The sequence below is a fragment of the Monomorium pharaonis genome, chromosome 2 (assembly GCF_013373865.1).
Source record: "Monomorium pharaonis isolate MP-MQ-018 chromosome 2, ASM1337386v2, whole genome shotgun sequence".
NCBI lineage: Eukaryota > Metazoa > Arthropoda > Insecta > Hymenoptera > Formicidae > Monomorium > Monomorium pharaonis.
In genome coordinates, this window is record NC_050468.1 from 13,270,831 (window position 1) to 13,286,206 (window position 15,376).

Consider the following 15,376-nt stretch of genomic DNA (forward strand, 5'->3'; position numbering starts at 1 on the left):
ATTCGATAAAGAAGAGCTGAAGAAGTCGACAAGTCGCCGGTTCTGTGTGCCAGTCATCACGGAAGATTGTTAATGATGTGCACTATGTATGAAACATCGGGCAATCGAGCGGCTTACATATCTGTTAGATATACGTAACCGGCAACATGAAGCTTTCAAAGTAACCAACGGCAGCGGCGATTATGCCCGGTGCCGCACATCTGTGCAACGTTACCCGCGATGCCGTTTATTTACTCTCGGTTCAAACAAATTAGTGGTTACAGACTAGTATGTGCTGAACGTCTTTCGCGCGCGCGATACACGTGTCTCTTTTCCATCGAAATTTCAACGCGATATCTTTCTGTTTTTTTCCCCCTAAGCGTGACAAAGTTGCATGAACTCACCGCGTGATAAAATCGCAACGCATGAATCATATTTCATTCCTAATAGATAAACTTATTGGATTAACGTACTTGAGTTAAATACCCTTTGCTCTTTAAAAAACACATAAGAATCGTGATCGATAACTTCTAGTATTTAGATAGAACAGAATTTACTATCCGATGTTTAAACACTGTAAATCAGGCATTTGCAGTTGTTATACGCTATAAAATCGTTACATGAATCTTATATCGAAAAACATTTCAAGTGAGAGAACAAATCTTTATGTATAATAAAACAATTCTCAAAAAATAAATATTACATTAATTATGCTTAGACAATAAAATATAAGAATAAGATTTAAAAACGTTTAAAAGATATCTTGAAGACATTTCGCAAAAATAGTCTTAAAGATGTCTTAAAAACGTTTTAAAGACATCTCATGATCTAATTTTTAACTTCGTGTTGTTTGGGTACATTTAAATATAATCTTTATGCTTTTTTTATTTTCTGTTTTCTGTTTTTTGCTTTCCGCCTATCGCATTAATATAAGACTCAATTGTGAATACCGGTCTAAAAGTAAATAAATTTTTAACATTTGTTATTTTTTATAAGTCATCCGATTTAAGTCGTATTAGTGTCTATATTTTCATTGTGAAATAGAATTTCAAAATCTGTAAATACAAGTAGAGAAAAATAGCGTGTTGAAAAACATACAAACAAAACATTTACGGTAATGTCTAAAAGAACACTCCGAACTGCGGGAAGTCTGCTCCGCTTCTGCAAGAGATCCAGATTCATCGCGACATACAGCGGCAACTCCTATGAAACATTGATTAAATACGATAATTCGGTGACAACTTTTGCATTATTTTTACAGATTTGGAAATCTTTTACCAAAATTAAAATGTACGCACTAATACATGTCTACAATATGGATTTTAAACCAAGAATAAAAATATTATTAATTTAAATTATTTTTTATCGTTTCATAGATCAATATGACATTTAGAGCTGTCGAGTCGTGATAATATTTGTTTAATAAATTTAATAATAAAAATTCTGTAGTCTACATTTAAAAAATTAGTTTGTAAACGTGTAGATTATACACAACAAAATAACATCGAGTTCTGAAAATTATATTTAGAGACACTTAATTTGATACGAAAAATTTTTACGAAAATTTATTCCTATAGGTATTTGCAATATTAATGTAACATGTTTTGTAAATTGTACGTATTACATATATAATACAAAATGTATCGTATTACATATATATATGTAAATCACTATTTAATTGATAAAATTGATGACTTAGCATCTCTTAGTATTCCTTCGGTATAAAGTAATTTCATCTGAATTATTATAGATCAAGTACATTCATACTTTTTTATTTTTTCGCTCTTTTCTTCTTCAGAATAAAAATATTCTTTGAAATAAAAAAATAAAAGAAAATAAATATATAAACTAATTTCTTGCTGTATTCTATATATTGCGTAAATCCTAATATGGATATTCTTAATCGTATTTTTTTCTTCATTTTTCATCGTAAACTTCAAAATTATATACTATTATAATATTCTTATATACTATTTAAATGGATGGATTTAAATGTGGATACGTTCAATTTAAATTATTAAAGACATAATATTTTTAAATAACAAATTATTATTTTTATTGCTTAAATATTTTGTTTATTTTTCTTAAAGTTCATTATCTGAAAGATGGCAAAAATCACGTAAGTTCCTTTATTTTTTTAAGCTGAAAAATTCTCGAGGTATCCGCGATTTGTTGTTTGTCATTATGCTGTTTGTCACTTTTATATCGAAAAAATAGTAATAAACAAATTACGTTTGAGCTGGAAAAATCTAAAGTAGTACGCGCGAAATGATTAGATATTCGAATCTAAACGTCATTGTAGATATGATTATCACTCGTAAATGTCGCAATCAAATTGTGGAATTGCGAAATTCCCGTTACCTAGTACTTCAATTCTTGCATCAAATTAATCATACCTGTGAAATATGTTTTGATAAATAATCGTTATTAATTGTAAGAGTTAATTGATATTGATAAGCGCTTTTCATTTTTCAGGGAATAATTGTGTTTTGAGAGATAATAACGTGATGACACGTTCGAGGGGCTATGCTTGCTGACTCAAGTATTACCGCACAAGTGGTAATCACTTCAATGTGAACAATAGCGCGTTGTACACTGCAAAAACAAACGCCAAGACCACATACCAGTCAATGTGTAACAGTTCCTAAATGTTTAATGTTTTACTGAATTCGCGTTAAATATTCCATTTTTATACTTTAATATAATCATGTATGTGTGTGTGTGTGTGTGTGTGTGTGTGTCGTGCATTTTCAATAAATAAAAGGAAGATTTCCAGTTTAAATAATAAAAAAAAGTTACATTTCCAAATTTTCTGTTTCTTAATAAAAAAAGAATTATTTGTAACAATTTTATTATAAAAAATTATATATAATAATTTTTTTATCAATACGAAACTAATATAAATATTCTTGTTAACATTGCATTGATAGAAGAAAGATTTTACATATATATATATATATATATATATATATATATAACGTAAAAATTTTCTTTATGAAATTATATGATTCCCAGAAATTAACAAAGATATTAAAATGTCACAGAAAAACTGATAAATCAATTTCTCAATTATTGCTAATATGAGAAAAAAAGAGAAAAATAATCTTTACCAACTTCTCTAATCAACTATCTAAAATACCTCTATAATAATTCTTTAAAATTATAACTATGACTCTTCATAAATTTTATTTAATACACTACCCTCATACAAAACTGCCCAGTATTACATTTTCATGAGGGTAAATATGCAATAATGAATATTCAAAACATATATATGTATGCTAACGTATACTAACATACACTCTGACATATATTAACATTTAATTATGCTAACTCATAATTAAGGTTTATACATAAACATTTTTAATATTTGTTTGCAAATTAAGTTCACAATCGAGTATTAAAAATGTAATAATTTTTCATTAAAATTATAGCATTTATATTGATACAACTTATATCAACAACTTTTATATTGAAACTAACATCTTATTCACACTTTTATTATGTGACGTTGCCACATTTTTATTAAAATGCAATGTTATATTTAAAAAGGATTGAATAATTTATGAACATTTTATACTTTTATAAAAAAACTACCTATGCCCTGCCACGCGTTGCTGTGGCTCTCTATGCTACGTTTTTTTCAAATTTTCTTGCTTTCGTTGTTTAACTTTCAAGAGCCTTGCTTTACTATTGCTCTTTTTATTTTATTTTTGAATAAGCATTTATCTATCTTTAATAAATTTAATATTCATTTATTTACGTACTTCTAACTTTGTTTCTGAAAGCTGCCATAGATTTAGAAATCCATTCAAAAAACTGTTTTAAATAAGTTCCTTTTTTTCAATAAAATAACAGCCATCTTATTTTTCTTATTACCTTAATTTAAACACAATAGAAACATTCATCGCCTATCCCGGTCTCTCCCGTCTCTCCCGGTCTCTACCTGTCTTTCCCCGTCTCTCCCGGTCTCTACCCGTCTCTCCCGATCTCTCCCGGTCTCTCCCCGTCTCTCCCCGTCTCTCCCGGTCTCTCCCGGTCTCTCCCCGTTTCTCCCCGTCTTAATGTATTAAAATTTCAATAATATTAATGAAAAACTATTTTTTACACTTAAATTATGGCCATAATTTTTGAAACACCGGAATATCCAAAATCAAACCCCATAAAAATACTTCCGTTTTCAAATGCAACATTGTGTCAAAATTTCAAATCCTGCCATTGATTTTAAATTGTCATATACAGGCTAAAAGAAACATTCTCAAATTAAAGGCCTGCATTTATGGAACGACGAGTAATAACTCTAATATTCATTTATTCACGTACTTCTAACTAAATTCAATATAACGTTGCGTCAAAATTACAAAAAAATATTATTTAAAAAATATTGTTTAAAATTAAAGTATGGCCATCATTTTTAAAACACACGATATTTCCAAAACCAGACCCCATAAGAACACTCCCGGTTACGAATGCAACGTTGTGTCAAAATTTCAAAGCAATCGGTGAAAAACTTACGGAGATCTTAGATGAGGAACAAACGTTTACATTTTTATTTATATAGATGATATAATAAAATTTTATTTTTTTTAACTCCTTTCATATCAATTCAGTTTTTTATTTTTCTTATATTTTGTTGGCGATTAAATTATTAAAAACCACTATTCTCATTTTTAATAATATAGAAAATTATTTAAAGAAAACTATCAAAAATTAAAAAAAATTTAAGAATATATTAATCAAGTTTCTTTTTACTATTTAATCACATTATACTACTGTAAAATGACGGAGAACTTATTAAAAAAAGTAACGAACAGCCTCACACATCACTTTATACATATATACATACTTGTATACACATATATAAATAAAAAGTTAAAAAAATTTTATATTATCTATTTAAAAATGTTCAACACATTCAAATCTAAGCTAATTACAGAAATATATGTCATCTGCCTAAATATTAAGAGAAAATAATTTATAATTTCTATCATTTTTTTCCATGCTTTATTAAAACAAAGTATTATGATTTAAATTTGCAATTCAAAAAGTGCATCACAGTAATTACGAATAGTTACGATTCGTGTCTCGTTACCAATGATAAGAATTTATTAACTGCAACTTGATAAGCAATACTTTGCAAGAAACGATCATGATATTCTAGTACTTGTCACGATTGTTTCTCGAAACATAATAATATGACGATACATGGGAGCTGTCTGCCAACTTGAATTTCACTGTACGATTGCAAGGTAACTTTACATAACTTTAAAGCATATAATATAAATTTATTTTTTATGGTTTGAATTGTTCTTTAACAATCATTATTATGTTAGTTTTACGCTTTGTGAAGCAATGTTTAATTCCATTCAAATGACGATTGGAGAAACGTTTTCAAATAAATGTTACTGTATATTATTATAAATTCTAATTGATAAAAGAGAATTTGTTTCTCCCTTTTTCCAAAGTTGCATATTAATAATCATTTAAAGAATAGTATTAATTTTTTAACTAAAAATGTAGGTATCTGTGTAACTAAATTTTTATTTATTCCAAATATTTTATCTAAAAATAAAAATAAAATTGCACTGACCTTAAGAAATTAGGAGTTATAATTTTCATAAAATCAAAAATATATATGTACATAATGATCAATGTATAATAAGAATGCCATAATTTCTTTTATATGAAGAACTATTATTATAGCTGTTTTATTCAATAAGTTAAAAGATTATAACATTGTTTTCTTTAGTATTCATCTTTATAAAGAATAGAAATAATAGCAACCACATCGAATTATAAAAGCAGTGTACGGCGGCCAAGTTTAGGGTTAATGCCGCAGAAGTACGTTCAAGAACTCAAAAGCAAACGATCCAGCGACCGTCATGAGTACGAGGTCTCCTTTTGAGGCTACGAAAGGTGTTTGGCGCGTGCGAAATATCCTGAAACGACCTTGCCATAAGCAAGGTATGCGGTATATTATCTGTGTGTGTGTATGTGTGTGTGTGTGTGTGTGTGTGTGTGTGTGTGTGTGTGTGTGTGTGTGTGTGTGTGTGTGTGTGTGTGTGTGTGTGTGTGTGTGTGTGTGTGTGTGTGTGTGTGTGTGTGTGTGTCTGTGTGTGTGTGTGATTTGTGTATGGGAGACCAAGTGCTGGAAGATATAAAATGCATAACTGTGCATTCACTTCGATGTAATGCTTTGTGATTGCGAATCTCTCAAAGATAAATCGATCTAACAATGCGCTTCAACAGGAGTCTAATCAAATGTATTTAACCTACTTTCTTGATTGTACATGTGTGCCATTTACACTGAAAGAACAATGTATAACATTTGCGACTATAATTGCGTAGTAAAATAATTATAGTCGGAAATATCATTTTTATAAAATTAGTATAAACATAATAATAATAAATTAAACTGGTTATTATTACTAATGTTATAATATAATTCTAAAATGAGAGTTTATAAGCAGTATTTTATCATTTTATTATTACATAATTCTTATTTACTATATAATTATCATCACAAATACCAAATACTTTTCTTTCAGTGCAATGAATAAAAATGTAAGTTAGTGATTCATAATCGAGATGTCGCTGCGCACTATCATTAATTGTTAATATCCTTACCATATCAATGTGTCGCAAATATACGACATCTGCGACGTTACGAGGCTGTCAACAAGTTTAGAACCAGCGATTTCCTTTTAAGCCGACTCACACGACGACACCACCGTGAATCACTTCCGGTTGTGCGTATCATTCCTTTTTAATAATCTAACGATTTGCGTGACACGCGCACATTCTAGAAGATTGCGTGGTTAACGCAAATGGAAAGCGCATCCACGACGTAAGACGATTACGCTTTCGTGGGCATTACGATAGTTGTTCATGGAATATATTCTGAATCACATTTGCATGTGTATGAGATCATTCGTGCAAAAAATGTGAAAGCGTGAAAGATAAAGTATGGTAAAAAATTAAACTGGTTATTTCGAAAAGGTACAACACGGAGGCAGTAAAAAAATAAAGGTAAATTTGCTCTCCGTGTAAAATAATGTAAAATTAAAAAAAGTATGTATTAAAATTATGTAATCAAAATTTTGATATATTTTTTTAGAGCAAACAAGTTTTTTTTCTTTCCTTTGAGATCTAATCTTAGATACATTATCTGTTATAACAACGTTCTACTTACGTTCTATTAACACCCGCTATTAAACACTCTTTCGAAAAAAAATGATTCAACTAAAACCCATGAAAAATCTCAAGTATAGCTTCTTCGTTCTGACGATGAACATGCGTCAACTGAAGAACTCTTATCGAAACATTGTATCATTCTAAAAAAAAACTAACATAATTTTCGTAATTTTTTGTTTCAAAATTAGCCAAGGCTGCTTCAGAGTTCGTAAATAAAAACGGTTATTAATAAAACGCTAAGTTTTAAGATGGAAAGTGGCAGCCTTCATCGCTCCTTCGCAATAAAAGATCACGGTAAAACTGTACAGAGAAGATACTCGTCGTCACATTTATGCGCGAGTTGGCGATAGCGGCAAATCACGGTTTACGGTGCGCCGCTGTTTTCGATTGCAAAAAAATCGCGCCAGACATACCGGCACCCGGCGTTCCGCATCGTAAATAAATTAAATTAAACGCGCATTTACGTACAAATTATCCTCGAGCGGCGCGGCTCAAGCACCCAATAAAAGTATTTCACCGCTCGTTAAAATTAACAATGTCGGGGCGAATAAATCGCGATTAATTATCCGGGCCACACACACACACGCGCGCGCGCGGGTGAACATTGTTTCGGCCAAGGAGAATAAGAGAAATGGAGAAAAGGCAACGGAAAGAGAAAGAGAAAGAAATAGATAGATGTACAGGAGGAAGGAGGAGGAGGGAGGAGAGACAAAAAGAAGGGGACCACGATCTGTGTTCCTAGCAAGAGAAAAAGAAAGGCGGGCCTTTCAAATGTGGCACGGACACGCTCACGAAATTCCATTCCTCGTTTCGACCACACGCGAAAGAGCCAGAGGACACGCGCCAGAGGAATTCAAGCGACCTTGCGCCCGTTACGCCAAAAGAAAGCAAAAGCAAACAATAGGCACGATCTCTCGTTCACTTTCCGCAGTCGGTGAACGCAACCGGCCGCAACTTCGTAAAGATCGATGAAAAGATCCACGCGAGTCCGATGTTCAATCTGAAGAATTCGGCGTGCGAGCCGGTGGACGGAGTCAAGCGTGATTAATTTAAAATGACGTAAAAGTTCTTTTTATCTGTTCTCTCTAACGGCTAGCATTGTGAACGAAAAGCAAATGAGAATTTTTTTTTGGACGAATTAGCATACGTAAGACGGGTGGATTGAATGAGGGTTAAGAGATCGACGTTGTCTTCCGTGTTCGAATGACATTTTCCTAAACAAGCAATTCACAAAGTTATTCTATCGATTTCGCTTGATAGCGATTGATTTGCACCGGCATATATAACATAATAACAAAATTATTATGCAATAGTAAAGTGATTAAAAAAAAAAAGATAACGAGACCTAACAAGATGCAACGTTAGCTTTTGAATGATAATAATCGCACTTAATGGAGAGAGGGCTGGAGGGAAAGAGTTCGAGGACCAGCCTCTCTCTCTCTCTCTCTCTCTTCGGTTTCTTGTTACGAGAAAGCAAGGGCGCACTTCCACGAAGACAGCTAACGAGGCGGCCAGGTAGTATCTACTTGGGTCGCTAACAGCCGCGCGGGGAGTTAAACCTCGGCGGGAGAGACAGAGCGGAGACGATGGATCCCGTCCTCCGATAAGCGACTTCGATATGTTGTACAATAACCGACCCAGCTGCCTGCAGCTCGATCTTTCATCGCGTTTCGTCGTTCGATCTGCGTGTTACTTAACAGCCATCGCGAGCTCTACGTTGACATGGGTCACGCTCAACGTGATCTACGAGAGGAAAGGGAATCTACAGATACTCTACCAAATGCCTAGGATCACATAACTTTGACATTTACAGAGGAAGAGTAATAACGATACATTTGTGTTTTGCATCGTCCGACATCTCGTGAAAGATTAAGAATAGCGGGCGACAGTTGTTGCGCGAAATTAATAATCGTAAACTGGAAATAAAATATTTCTTCATGACATGCTCACCAACGTTTGCGTCTAGGCCTTAATCGACGCAGAGAGAAGGCTGATGCCTACTAGTACAATGTTAATCCATCTTATGGCGGGTCAATTGAGTTTGTCATCCGCCAAATTTCCTAGATACGAAACACAGCACACTTATTTAAATACCTCATCGATCATCGGTTACACTTCAGATCAATGAACCGCAGGAAGGTTCAAACATCGCCGCGGTGAAGAAACCACTTGACCTTGCATGGTCAGACGTCTGTTGCAACCTCCCAATCATTAAACGATTTATTTGCACATCTTGTCGCTCAAGGACCATCTGCTGGAGATCTTTTAAATGTTACCGTCAATTAGAAGTTGAAAGAAAATATTAGAAATATATATTTTCATGTAATTTTAATTCATATAACATTGTTAATTGACTGAAGTTTTTTATTGCGACGAAGAAATAATCTTATGGAATATAAATTCTAAAGGTCTCATCGACTTTTATTTATGAGAGCCATATTCATAAAGTATTTTTTGAAAAAAGGAAATATTTCATATTTATTAAACGTTTTTACACAAATAACGCCAAATATTCCAAAAAAAAGACACATACAAAACGTTATATCTCTTGCTGTAATCGCCTATTCGCTTCACGACGTGATGTCAAGAGCTGAAAGTATAGAAAGTCACCGGCTTTTACCTAATCGCAGCGGGTTGAGCCCCGGAGGCACCGCGGGAGCTGCTGCAGTCCAGGTGGTGGGCTATCTGTCGGTCCTCGTGAAAGCGGGCATTCCAAACGCGGCTCGTTCAGTTCGGAGAACGAACGAGCACTCGGTGTCTCGAGGAGGTCTGTTCCTCGCGGCGTGTCGTTAAGCATACACAAACGCACACATACCAAATTATATACACTCTCGGCTATGGGCCTCTGGTATTTACCAGCGATTCACTTGGTCAATATGTAAATGTATAAGTATATCGGTGTGTCCACTCTTGACGCACATACACACGCACGAGAGGTCCTATCTATCTTCCTCCTCCCACTCGTGAAGAATGAAAGATAAAGCTTTTCTCCCTCCGCTACTCATTTAGCTTCAGTTCAGCTACCCTTTTCATCTTTATGTTCTCTTCGGGACAGAAAAGCATCCCTTGTGCTCCAAATTCTCGGAAGATAAAAGTTTACGAAAAATGGTCTAACTTACAAAAGGATTTTTCCGTAAGGATAGTAGTGTCAAGTAAATGGGGCAAACGAAAAGCAGCTCAAAGCTAGAAACGGAGAACACATGTTAACAATATTAAATTGGACACTCAGTGTTAACTAATCATATTGTAGAATTGAATCATCTGTTTGATTGGGATAATATTAAGATTCTGAAAATGTAGAAATTAAATTATAACAAAAAAATTACTTTCTGAGAAGTTGTACATTGAAAAACAAATGTAATGGAGAGGATTAATAAAAGAACTAAGTGTCTCGATGATTCATATTTTTGTTTACTCAATGTGCTTTCAACAATGCTTAAACATAACGCCGCATGTTAGTCATCGAGAATATATTTCGATCAACCGACATTCAAGCATCATTTGCTTTTTGTCTATATTAAAAGCAGGAAGTTTATTAAAACCGTTGGACGCATATATTATTTCTGACACGTATATTATAGTTTTGAATCTTGTCCTCTTGATTCTATATAATTGACTATTATTTATGACTGCTATTTATGTTAACGCGTATAATTAGTTACATATAATTAGTTATATCAACAATAATTTATATCAAGAATAGTTATATGTCAATTTCAAATTAATCAAACGAGTTACGCACACAATATTTTGTCTACAACAGATATTTTGACACCGCTTCAAGTTTTATCTTTCTGACTTCATTCTTCTCACTTTTAAATACAGAATTAGTTACGATATATTTTATTTTTAATTAACTTTATTTTATTTAATAACTTACCATGGAAAGTGGAGTTATTATATTGTTTCAATTTTAAACCGCATGACACATTCGTTATTTTTATATTATTTACATTGTCTGTATTACTCATGCGTCCAATTTTTGATGTAATTTATCTCTTCTTTCCTTTTGTCTGTCTTTCCCAACAGCTTGTCTTTAATTGATTAAGTATATGTATCTATATTTCGATTTATTTGCTACTGATGAATGACTAAGAAATAAAGTCAAAATCGCATTATTTTCATTATACATACAAAATACAAATAAATTATAGTTTGTTTTACATTTTAATTAAACTCCTTTTTTTAGTTTCTTTGATTCTCTTTTAAAAGTTAACAACTTCCTTCTGTTGGTGGATAATCCACCAACAATCTCTGTTGTCCTCCGCGTCACGGAGGCCATGAAAGCCCATCCCACTTCTTCAGCTGCGTTCCATCGCGGCACACGCGGGACGGATTCGGCTAAGACTTGCATAGCCACGCGCGCAACCCGCACGTGCCATTCTGACCGCGTTCAATTTAAACTTGGCAATATATCTTACAAAACACACACACACACACACACACAAACACATTTATTGTGCTTACTTACAATTTTTAATTTAATTTTACGCTCTTAAATTAATGTAAATATTTCCATTTTTTTATATTATCTATATTGATATGCACTTATGTGAAATAATAATTAAAATAGATGTAATGTATGTATATTAGTATCTGATTGAAACTAATCACTTTTTACATCTGTGTAATGAACTACGCATACGCACATCTATCATGTTTCTCGTTTTCCGTGTGCACACGTGGATCTGAGACATCTGCAACAAAGTAACATCTACTCGTAACTATAAAACAAGCACATCTGTTTATCTGGCTCCCCTCTCTAAAAAAGTAGGTGGTAGAAGGAACTCGTGACCTCAGAATCGTTACGAAAGACTAATATATCGCTGAATGTCGAGACTGTAAAGTCGCGCCGGACGTGTCAGAGCCACACGTATGTCTGTGATTTTCTTTCTATAAGTATTAACTTTATTAATTATTTGAGAAAAATGTGTGTATGTGTGTGTGTGTGTTGTTAGTGATTAGAACATCTCCTTAAAAAGTTTGAACAAATCATTGCTTTCCTATTTAGTTTAAATACACCGAAAAAATGGGATATCGGATCACGGACAAAGTTTGTGTCACTCGCTTCAAAGTTCAAATTAAAAATAAATCATTCAATAAATAATGTTTATTGAAAACGATTATGAGCTCGACTATGTGGAGAGTATGTCATGCAACTTTTTTCAGATTTAATACTGTAAAATAAAAAAAAAACCAGCAACATGACAGATCCACACGTGCTTTGACAACGGTACCGAAAAAAAAAAAAACAAAAAAAAAAACATGTGCACACTTGGAGGAGGACTTATCATTTCTGGAATATGATGAGAATGTCTTTTTAAAAATTAGAGTTAATTGACGTTACAAGAAACGTTACTTTTCGTGGAACTTTTGCGGGCTCTGCTCTTTAACACTTGCTCGCGCAATAACAACGGCGCTGAAAAGCAAATACATCTAACGTTTAACGAATATTTTCTCTCTTTTCTCCCGCCTCCCCTCCCTTTCCTCCCTCAGACTCCACCTGTGACAATCATCTCTATTCCGCGGATCTCGCGTCGCACGTGCACGCGCTTTTCCGCTCTCCTCTCCCCCCCCCCCTGGCGCCCAATTCCTCCACACCGTCTCTCGCGAAGAAGACCACTCTCCGTCGCCGCGACGTCCTCTTTCTCCTCCTCCGCGACCACTGCCACCACCACAACCACCGCTACTACCACCGCCACCTTACGTCTTCCCTCCCCCCACCCTTTTTTCCCTCATTCATTTTCTCTCTCTTTCTCCCGGCGATCGTGCGTGATCTTTGTTACTTCGCGCTGACACGGTGGTGGAAGTCGCAACGGAACTTCAGTGCAGCTGCGACGAGCAGCTGACGCGGAATCATTTGGAGTAGCCTGCAGTGGAGCTCGCGCCGCGTACGCGACAACGCACGACAGGTCAGGACCACGGTGCTGCGCGCGCGCGGGTGTCGAGACGGGGGACACGCACACGGTACTGGACCGCTCACGCCGCTGCCGCAGCCTCCGGACAGGACAGCCGCGGGGGATCCGCGCGTGTCTTCGCCGATCCGCGTGCAAATGAGCTCGCGCCGCGAGTGCGCGCGTGAAAGAAACGCTTCTGCTACCTGCGCTCGTGGTCGCGTCTCAGTCGCGAACAGTGCGGTGTGTCGTCGTCGTCGTAATCATCATCATCATCATCATCATCATCATCACCATCATCGTTACGCGATTCCGCGACGTGGTGCATCGCCGGCTGTGCTCCGCGTTCACGACGACTCCGGGACGAAGACGGCGGTCCTGAGAGGGAGGCCTGTGTAAGAAAGAGCACGGCTGACAAGTGTATGCGCGCGGGCGCGCCGACGAGGGAATACTCGCAGGTGAGTGTAAGAGATCGCTTGTCGCGTTCGCCGGGGGGGTATACACGTCTCGCGAGGAACGAGATCCTCGAGACGCAAAGCGCGGGGCTGACGGACAGGCCTGCAAAAAGAAGCCGATTGTATCCCAGGAAAAATCACTTTGAGAAGATAAAACCCCGTGACAAAGTATAAGGAAATGTGTTTTGTTAGCAGCGGGGCTGTTACCTTTTGACAGCTTCAAATATTCGAAGCTTTGAAAGGATTCGAAACTTCGGAAGCTTTAAAGTCAACCTTTGAAGTCAAACTTCGAAGCTTCGAACCCCATTAAAGGTTGAAGTTAATTTTAAAGGTTCGAAAATTCGGAATTCTTTCGAAGCTTTACATATTCAAAATTGTCAAACGTAACAAATCTAGTTAGCACGTTTAGTTTCTACGATAAAAAATAAGAAAACAAAATGAAGTGATATACATGTATAAATATAATATAAAGAATGAAGAAAAAGGAATATAGGAATTATAAAGACTTATTCATTCTAAAATGCTCTACATAATGGAAACTTTAAAAATAATGAATTATTTATGTAACGTTAACAATCAATAACACTAATAAGTCACTTGATGAAAATGCTGATGGACAATTAAAAAACTAACGATTCTCAACTATTCTAAAATTTGTCACGATCATCTTTGTTAGTCAGCTCTTTTAATATTTAAGCTGACTTTCTGTTGACATTTAATAAGAAATTAAAAACAATTAACATTTGAAATTAAGCCGACTAAAGAGTTTTTCTTCTATAAGTCACGCGTAACACTGCGTGGGTTTCCTCGCAGAGTTAGAGCGTTAGACATATAGAAAAGGGATAATTAAAGCGTGATCTTTACATCGAGGATACGGACGGAAAGGAGGAAGAGAGGGAGGAAATGATGGAACCACCAAGAATGCGGATTATAGCGGCGTGTGATGGATGGATCGGGCTAGCGAGCAGATTTTTAGTACGTGATATCATCCGGAGGCAAAACGAGTCGCGTAGTGCGTAAGTCACCGCGCGAGAGTTACCTGACTTGATTGGCGGGGACACGTGCGAAGGCGAAGACACGTGATTCCCGTGTTCGGCGATAGCCAATCTCTCTAATTCGTGAGACACTCGACTTCTCAATTATTTGACTCGCCTAACGGCGAATGTTTGCTTCTAGGACGCTCCTGCATTTTTACTAGACATTTATTGCCAGGTATATTTAGTGTCGCTTGAACGAGAGAGAGAGAGAAAAGAAATAGAGAGATCCTGAATTTCTTTCCATTTCTCGAGGATGGTATTTGATGCCTGGAATAAGATAAGAATTGAACGGACACAAAATTTAACGCGTTTCGCGTTAAACGACGGGATGTTGCGGATGTGTCGCGACTCTATTCACCTTGGCTGCGAGTGCAAAATAATCGTCGGGTTAATCGAATTTCAAGCTCGTGAGTCATCATTTAACGAAATGCGGGATGAAAGTATCGGCTTTTGTTTACATCAATCGTGTTCGGTGTAGCATTTCGATGAGGTCTAGAACAAAACAGTCCTAATGTGAATTTTATTATGTGAAAATCACGGAAACCGCGAGGATTTCAGCGGAGAAATTCGCGCGGAATCGTCAACGTCAGCTGCTCGGCAGGATTCGTAACGCGTCGCGCTCGCTCGCTCGGCCAATCGACGTTTGCGCGTAACTGCGGGATCACTTTCAAAATTAATTGTTTCCGAGGTCGTGGCTTGTTTGAGAGAATATTGCGCGGATGCGAATAGAAAAAAGAACACGTAATTTCAAAGAGATCACGAAATCGGTCATCCACGACAGCGTGATTTCCATCGGTGTAATCGACTTTCATGACAC

At 35.6% G+C, this 15,376-nt stretch overlaps 1 protein-coding gene and 1 long non-coding RNA gene across 3 annotated transcripts in view; one reads left to right on the forward strand and one right to left on the reverse strand.

Annotated features, from left to right (window-relative positions):
* Window positions 1–8,295: 8,295 nt before the first annotated feature.
* Window positions 8,296–15,376, reverse strand: part of LOC118644342 — a 37,177-nt gene continuing 30,096 nt past the window's right edge. Inside the window, exon 2 of the long non-coding RNA XR_004962153.1 lies at window positions 8,296–11,870. This is a non-coding gene — a long non-coding RNA (uncharacterized LOC118644342). The remainder of the gene's footprint in view (window positions 11,871–15,376) is intronic.
* LOC105832292 (BMP-binding endothelial regulator protein) overlaps window positions 12,940–15,376 on the forward strand; it is a 49,638-nt gene continuing 47,201 nt past the window's right edge. For both annotated transcript variants that reach the window (XR_001138730.3, XM_012673110.3), the window contains exon 1: window positions 12,940–13,525. The gene's annotated coding sequence lies outside the window, so the exon portion shown is untranslated. The remainder of the gene's footprint in view (window positions 13,526–15,376) is intronic.